At 44.1% G+C, this 7726-nt stretch overlaps 1 non-coding gene across 1 annotated transcript; it reads left to right on the forward strand.

Moving 5' to 3' along the window:
- Nucleotides 1-7211: 7211 nt before the first annotated feature.
- Nucleotides 7212-7285, forward strand: trnaf-gaa (transfer RNA phenylalanine (anticodon GAA)). The gene has a single exon. It is a non-coding gene; the product is annotated as a tRNA-Phe (tRNA).
- The last annotated feature ends 441 nt before the right edge of the window (nt 7286-7726 follow it).

The following is a 7726-nucleotide window of genomic DNA, read 5'->3' on the forward strand; positions in this document are numbered from 1 at the left end:
AGCAAAGACAGGATCTTTCCTCTGTGTTTTTCAACTAAAGTGAAGGTATCAATGGGGGCTTTTTTTTTCCTGACAAGGTTTCGACCCAACACAATCCGATGACACAGACAGTTACAAGTAATAGCACAAATGTGCCCAACCTACTGTATGTCATGGCACATCTCTATATTAATAAAACATCATTCAGACACACCTCTTGTTTTCTCTGTCTCCTTCCTCTATTCGGAACGGGTGGCACAGTGGTTAGCACTGCTGCCTCATATCGCCAAGATCACGGGTTGAATTCCCGGGTTGGGTCACTGTCTGTGTGGAGTTTGCACGTTCTCTCCCGTGTCTGCTTGGGTTTCCTCAAAAAGCGTACTGATTAGGTAGGTTGGCCATGCTAAATTCTCCCTCGGTGTACCCGAACAAGCACCGGAGTGTGACGATTAGGGGATTTTCACAGCACGGGGATCAGCTGACATCAGAAAGCACAAGGGACAAAACTCTCATGCCGACACTGTGGTTAAGAAAGCCCACCAACACCTCTACTTTCTCAGAGCACTAAGGAAATTTGGCACGTCAGCTATAACTCTCACCAACCTTTACAGATGCACCATAGAAAGCATTCTTTCTGGTTGTATCACAGCTTGGTATGGGTTCCTGCTCTGCCCAAGACCGCAAGAAACTACAAAAGGTCGTGAATGTAACCCATTCCATCATGCAAACCAGCCTCCCATCCATTGACACTTCCCACTGTCTCGGCAAAGAAGCCAGCCTAATTAAGGACCCCACGCACCCCGACATTCTCTCTTCCACCTTTTTCCGTTGGGAAAAAGATACAAAAACCTGAGGTCACATACCAACCGACTCAAGAACAGATTCTTCCCTAGTGCTATCAGACTTTTGAATGGATCTTTGAAAGTTGATCCTTCTCTACACCCGAGCTATGACTGCAACACTACTTTCTGCACTCTCTCTTTTCCTTCTCTATGAATGGTATGCTTTGTCTGTATAGCGCGCAAGAAACAATACTTTTCACTGTATGTTAATACATGTGACAATAATAAATCAAATCAAATCAAAACTCTCCTGGTTTCATGATGTCCCGAGTTTCTTTCCACAATCATCCTCTTGCTTACAGTAGTTTTCCCAATCTTCATGACTTTGGGGTACAGTAAGGGTACAGTCACATCATGGCTATGTCATGAGGCTAATAATCTAGAAACTTGGACAAACGGGCTTGGGTTCAAACCCCACCATAGCAAGTGAGGACTTTAAGTTCAGTAAACAGATCTGAAATAAAATGTTGGTACCAGTAATGCTGACCACGTAACCACTGGAATGTCACAGGAGCCTTCATCTGGTTCATTGATGTCCTTCAAGGAAGGAAATTTGTCATCTTTACCCTCTCTGACCCATGGCAACATAATTGATACATAACTACCTTCTAAAGTAGTCCAGTAGGCCACTTAAATAATACCTCGGTATCATCTTTTCAAGGGCAATTAGGATGGGTATTAAATGCTGGCCCATTGCCAGTGACACCCACATCCTGTCAAAGAATAAATTTCAAGCTAAGCCTTTCCAAATCCTATTGCAGAGACTTTTACAGACTCACTCTTTGTCATCTATTTTTGTACTGTGAGTTTCCTGTTCCCTTGTCAGATCTGTCCAGGTGCCAGATGTTTTATAACAGGTCAACACGCAGCGTTCTAGACCAAGGTTGGCTTCCATCCATGAGGAAGACGGATAAGCCGCGTCGTAGAATTATAAAATTGCCCACATTATGTTTGAACGACATTACGCTCGGGGAGCTGAGAATCTCAAACACCCCAGATAACATCATTTTGGCTTACTGGGGGCAGGGTGCAAAAGGACAAACCTGGGGAACCTTAATCTTCAAGCTCCATGGAGCATTTGTTTATCCAGACAAATGCCAACTTGACCCAGCTGAAAAGTAAAAGGTGTAAAGATTTATTGCCCATCTCTAACTGCCCTTGTAAAGATGGTGAGTTGCCTTCTTGAACCATTACAGCCCCTGAGGTGTAGGTACACCCATAGTGCTATTAGTTTTAAAATTTATTTCCAGGACATGGGCACCACTGGATAGGCCAGCATTTGTTGCCGGTCCCCCATTGCCCTGGTTCGGAAGGCAGTTCCGGAATTTTGACACAGTGACAATAAAGGAAGTGTTTTTTTACACAGAGGGTGATAAATGTATAGAACGCCCGGCCCAGGGAGATGGTGCGAGCAGGTACGATAGCGGCATTTAAGAGGCATCTAGATGAATACGTGAATAGGATGGGAATGGCAAGATACGACTTCCCTAAGTGCATACCATTTTAGTTTAGGCAGGCATCATGATCGGTGCAGGCTTGGAGGGCTGAAGGGCCTGTTCCTGCGCTGTACTGTCCTTTGTTTGGTCTTTGAACGATGGGTCATGAGTGACTTTGAGGGGAACTTCCAGGTGGTGGTGCTCACATGCATCCTTGTCCTTCTAGATGGTAGAGGCCGGGGTTTTGGAAGATGTTGTTGGAGGATCCTTGGTGGGTTGCTGCATCTTGTTGACAGTCTCTGTACACGCTGCAACCACTGTGTGCTAGTGGCAGAGGAAGTGAATGATGAAGGTGATGGATTGGGTGCCCGTCAAGTGGGGCTGCTTTGTCTGGACAGTGTTTGAGCGTCTTGTGTACTGTTGAAACTGCGCTCATCCATGCAAGCGGATAATATTCCTGACTTGTATCTTGAAGATGATGAACAGACTTTGGGGAGTCAGGAGGTGAGTTACTGGCTGCAGAATTCCCAGCCTCTAACTTGTCCTTGTAGCCATAATATTTATGTGGCCAGTCCAGTTCAGCTTATGACGAATAAATAAACTTTGATGAAAGTGAAACCTCTGGAAGGTCCCACCTTTATTTATTTCTCCTGTGCCCTGTCAGCCCTTTCTAACCTCTCCTGCTTTTCAACCTATCATTGCCCCTCCGTCCCCAATGCTTCCCTTGCCTGCTTCTAAAGTTGCTTAAATATTTTGGTTTATCTGCAATTTGCTCTGATGAAGGATCAGAGTTCCAAAATATTAACTTTGCTTCTCTCTTCACAGATGCTAGCTTGGGCACAGTGGTTAGCACTACTGCCTCAGGGCGCCAGGGACCCACATTCAATTCTGGCCTTGGGTCGCTGTCTGTGAACGTCCTCCTCATATCTGTCCCAATTTATCCAGCCTCTCCTTATAACTCAAACCATCAAGTCCCAGGAGCATCCCAGTCAATCATTTCTACAATCTTTCTAGTTTAATAATATTCTTCCTATAACAGGGTGACTGGGATTGTACACAGTAGTCAGTTGGTCTTAACTGCATGCAGATTTAATTAATCTCAGAGCTCATTAGAGGCAAAGTAAATAAAACAGCTGGGCTAAAAGCAGATTACTGCGGATGCTGGAAAATACTGGAAAATCTCAGCAGGTCGGGCAGCATCTGTGGAGAGGGAATAGAGCCAATATTTCAAGTCCGGATCTGTGTGTATTATTAAAGGTATAGGGGCAGCAATCACTCTTAAGGGATTGTGAAGGCTCACTGTGGGTTCAATTATTAAGAACAAGCATAAGTGAACAGATATATGTGGACTGAAAACTTCAGGACATCAGAAGCAGAGCTGTGCACGCTGTGCTCTGCTCCAGGCAGAATTGAAACTTAAACCAGATCACATGACACACTTCCCTTCAAGTGATGTCATGCCGTTACCCCTTAAAAGCCATATTACAGCATTACAGTCCCTCATAAACATCATCCAGTGACCTCTGCTGACAAATACCTTTGATTTTGGTTTGATTTATTAGTGTCACATGTTTTGGGATACAGTGAAAAGTATTGTTTCTTGCGTGCTATACAGGCAAAGCATACCGTACACAGAAAAGGAAAGGAGAGGGTACAGAATGTAGTTTTACAGTCATATCATAAAGGTAAAATTATAAGGTAGGTCCATTCAAAAGTCTGATGGCAGCAGGGAAGAAGCTGTTCTTCAGTTGGTTGTTACCTGACCTCAGGTTTTGTACATTTTCCCAACGGAAGAAGGTGGAAAAGAATATGTCCAAGCATGAGATTCTTGATGATGCTGACTGCTTTTCTGAGCAGGGAAGCGTAGACAGAGTCAATGGATAGGAGGTAGTCTTGCGTGATGGACTGGGCTTCGTTTATAACCCTTTGTAGTTCCTTGCCATCTTGGTCAGAGCAGGAGCCATTCCAAGATGTGAAACATTCAGAAAGGATACTTTCTATGCTACATCTGTAAAAGTTGGTGAGACTCGTAACTAACATGCCGAATTTCCTTGGCCTCCTGAGAAAGTAGAGGTGTTGGTGGGCTTTCTTAACTATAGTGGCAGCATGGAGGGACCAGGACAGGTTGTTGGTGATTTGGACACCTAGAAACTTGAAATATTGCATGTCAACGGAGTTTGCAGGAAAGATTTGACTCTGAAGAGAGAACCAACATAAATATATTGTCATCACTCTGTCTACATTCAGATATGAAGATTAGTAATTGACCACTAATGTGGAATAACTAGAGGCCACATAAGTGAATGTAAACAAAAGTATAAACCCCCTCCCCCGAAGAATGTCTTCGCTTTCTATCTTCAAACGTTCCTCATTAAAATCAAGCACAAAATTGCTCTTTTAAAAAATTCTTTAAATACCTGGATTTGTACCAAAATGTTAATTAATCCCATCTTGGGGGCCAGGGGGTAAATGGACAAACTGAGATATATTAGGCTCTGTAATGGCCAGAATACTGGGAGAGCATATTAAAACAATTAAGCCTGGAAACGTATGAATTACAATGAATTTCGCTGGGACAAAGCAGGAAATAATTAAAAACACAAAGACATTCCCCATTCTTCACATTTATACCATGTTCGAGATTTGCAAGTGCTAAATGACAGTAAAGAATGAATGAAGCTAAATGTGAAACAACAACTCAGTGGAAGTTCTCACTCGCCAAGTTTTGAGTGAAACATTTTGTCCAAATGTTTGATGAAATTGACTGGTACACGTTCATTATGAATTTTACGGAATCACAAACTTTCTTCTGAGCTTCACCTTCTCCCTCCCATCCTAAGAAAATTTGGATGCCCACTACAACTCTCACCAACTTTTCCAGGTGAACCACTATAGATATACCATTCCTGGTTGTATCACAGCTTGGTCTGGCTCCTCCTCTGTCCAAGACCGCAAGAAACTACAAAAGGGTCGTGAATGAAGCTCAAACCAGCCTCCCATCCATTGACTCTGTCTATACTTCCCTCTGCCTCAGAAAAGCAGCCAACATAATTAAAGACTCCACACACCCCAGACATTCTCTCTTCCACCTTCTTCCGTTGGGAAAAGATACAAAAGTCTGAGGTCACGTACCAACCGACTCAAGGACAGCTTCTTCCCTGCTGCTGTCAGACTTTTGAATGGACCTGCCTCGCAGTAAATTGAACTTTCTCTACACCCTGTAACACTATATTCTTCACTCCTTTCCTTCTCAATGAATGGTACATTTTGTCTGTATAGAAACAATACTTTTCACTGTATACTAATACATGTGACAATAATAAATCAAATCAAAATCAGGTCAAAGCAGTGGTACTGAGGGAGCGCTTCACTGTTGGAGTTTGTAGTGGTGTGACCCTTTAAGGGAAGGCAGTGGGAGCGGGGGGGGGTTGCTTTCCCAGAGGTCATGTGATCCCTGAGGACCCTATGGTTACTCCCAATGGGAAAATGAGCCAATCAGCAGGAGGGCACGTACCACAGATTGAGGATTGACTCGCAGTTGGAGTCAGGGAGTCACACAGAGCAGTAACTTTGTAATTTAGCCTTGATCTTGTTGTATATGTATTATACGTCACCCTCAATCTATTACAGCGATGCGGTCTTTTGGATTAAATATTAAACAGAGAGATGATTTACCTATTCAGGTGGATGTAAAGGATCTAATGGCCTTACTTTGGAGGTTCTTTATTCTTTGAGCTCAGGAGCAGAAATGGCTCACTGCAGTTTATACAGGGTCTTGCTGAGAGCATACCTAGAATATTGTGTGCAGTTTTGGCCTCCCTACCTGAGAAAGGATGAGGGCAGAAGGCACAAGGGGACACCACCACCGACAAGCTCCCTTCCAAGCTACTCACCATCCTGACTTGGAAATGTATCGTCGCTCCTTCACAGTCACTAGGTTTCACTTTGAAGAGAGGTTGGATGAACTCCGTTTGTTCTCACTGGAATGAAGGGGATTGAGGGGAGGCCTGATAGAGGTTTACAAGTTTATGAGTGGCATGGAGAGAGTGGGCACTCAGATGCTCTTTCCTAGGGTAGAAAAGTCAAGTACTCGGGGACATAGGTTTAAGATGCATGGAGAAAAGTTTAGAGGAGATGTGAAGGCACGTTTTTTGCACAGAGGGTGGCGAGTGTCTGGAACGCACTGCCCTGCGGAGATGGTGGGAGCAGATATAATAGCGGCATTTAAGGGACATCTGGACAAATGCTGAATAGGATGGGAATGGAGGGATATAAGTGCGTACGGTTTTAGTTTAGGCAGGCATCATGATTGGCGCAGGCTTGGAGGGCTGAAGGGCCTGTTCCTGTACTGTACTGCTCTTTGTTCTTTTGTCACAATGCTGCAACTCCCCTCCCTAACAGCACTGTGGGTGTACCTACACTACATGGGCTGCAGGAAGGAATATTGCGAAAGTAGCCAAGAAGGACACATTATTAATAGATCTCTCCACAGGGCTTTGTGGGATATCAGTTTCCCTACTGAGCGAGTGAGAGCTCACCCACTGAGAGAGGAGTGGGCAGGAGTTTAAACCCCACCCTCACACCCTGGACTGTGGGTTATGGAGGCCCAGAGCACAGGCCTTGATTTGTTGTGAGCCATGGACGGGGCAATGTTGTAATGCAGATCAGGCCTCTGCAAAGGAATTCCAGAAACTACTATTAAATTTGTGTCCACTAGGCAGTTCATCCCAAATCCAAAACATTTATCATATTAAAAAAATCAATCTTCTGTCATCCCTACTTTTTTGGCCAACACAATAAATCTATAACTTCTGGTGATTGACCCATTAGAAATTAGAAACAGTTTTTCTTGATTTGCTCTGTTTAAAGCCTCCTCTGTTCTGAGACATTTTCCTCACATAATGCATGGCTGGGTTATCTGTTATTCCAGTGCTGTGGTGTATGTGTGAAACAAGCTGAAATAGCTCAGTTGGGAGAGCATTAGACTGAAGATCTAAAGGTCCCTAGTTCTAATCCCAGGTTTCGGCAGGATCCCCTTGCTGGCTTTTTCTGCTATCTGTTAATTGGCGCTGCATTTTGGGGTGGCATATTGGTTAGCATTGCTGCCTCACAGCGTCAGGGACCCGGGTTCGTATTTCCAGCTTAGGTCACTGTCTGTGTGGAGTTTGTACATTCTCCTCGTGTCTGCGTGGGTTTCTTCTCACAGTTCAAAGACATGTGGGCTAAGTCGATTGGCCATGCTAAATTGACCCTTGTTTTCATGGGGAAAAAATGGTTATGAGGATAGGGTCTGGGTGGGATTATAGTTGATGCATGCTAATGAGCTGAATGGCCTCTTTCTGCACTGTAGGGATTCCATAATGATTCCGTGACAAGATTAACTCTAAGAACATCAGATCATATCAAACAGGAGCAGGAGTGGACTACATGGCCTGCCCAGTCTGCTCCATCGTTCAATATGACCATAGA

The sequence above is a fragment of the Carcharhinus amblyrhynchos genome, chromosome 3, assembly GCF_965287045.1.
Source record: "Carcharhinus amblyrhynchos chromosome 3, sCarAmb.v2.hapA, whole genome shotgun sequence".
NCBI classification, from domain to species: Eukaryota; Metazoa; Chordata; class Chondrichthyes; order Carcharhiniformes; family Carcharhinidae; genus Carcharhinus; species Carcharhinus amblyrhynchos.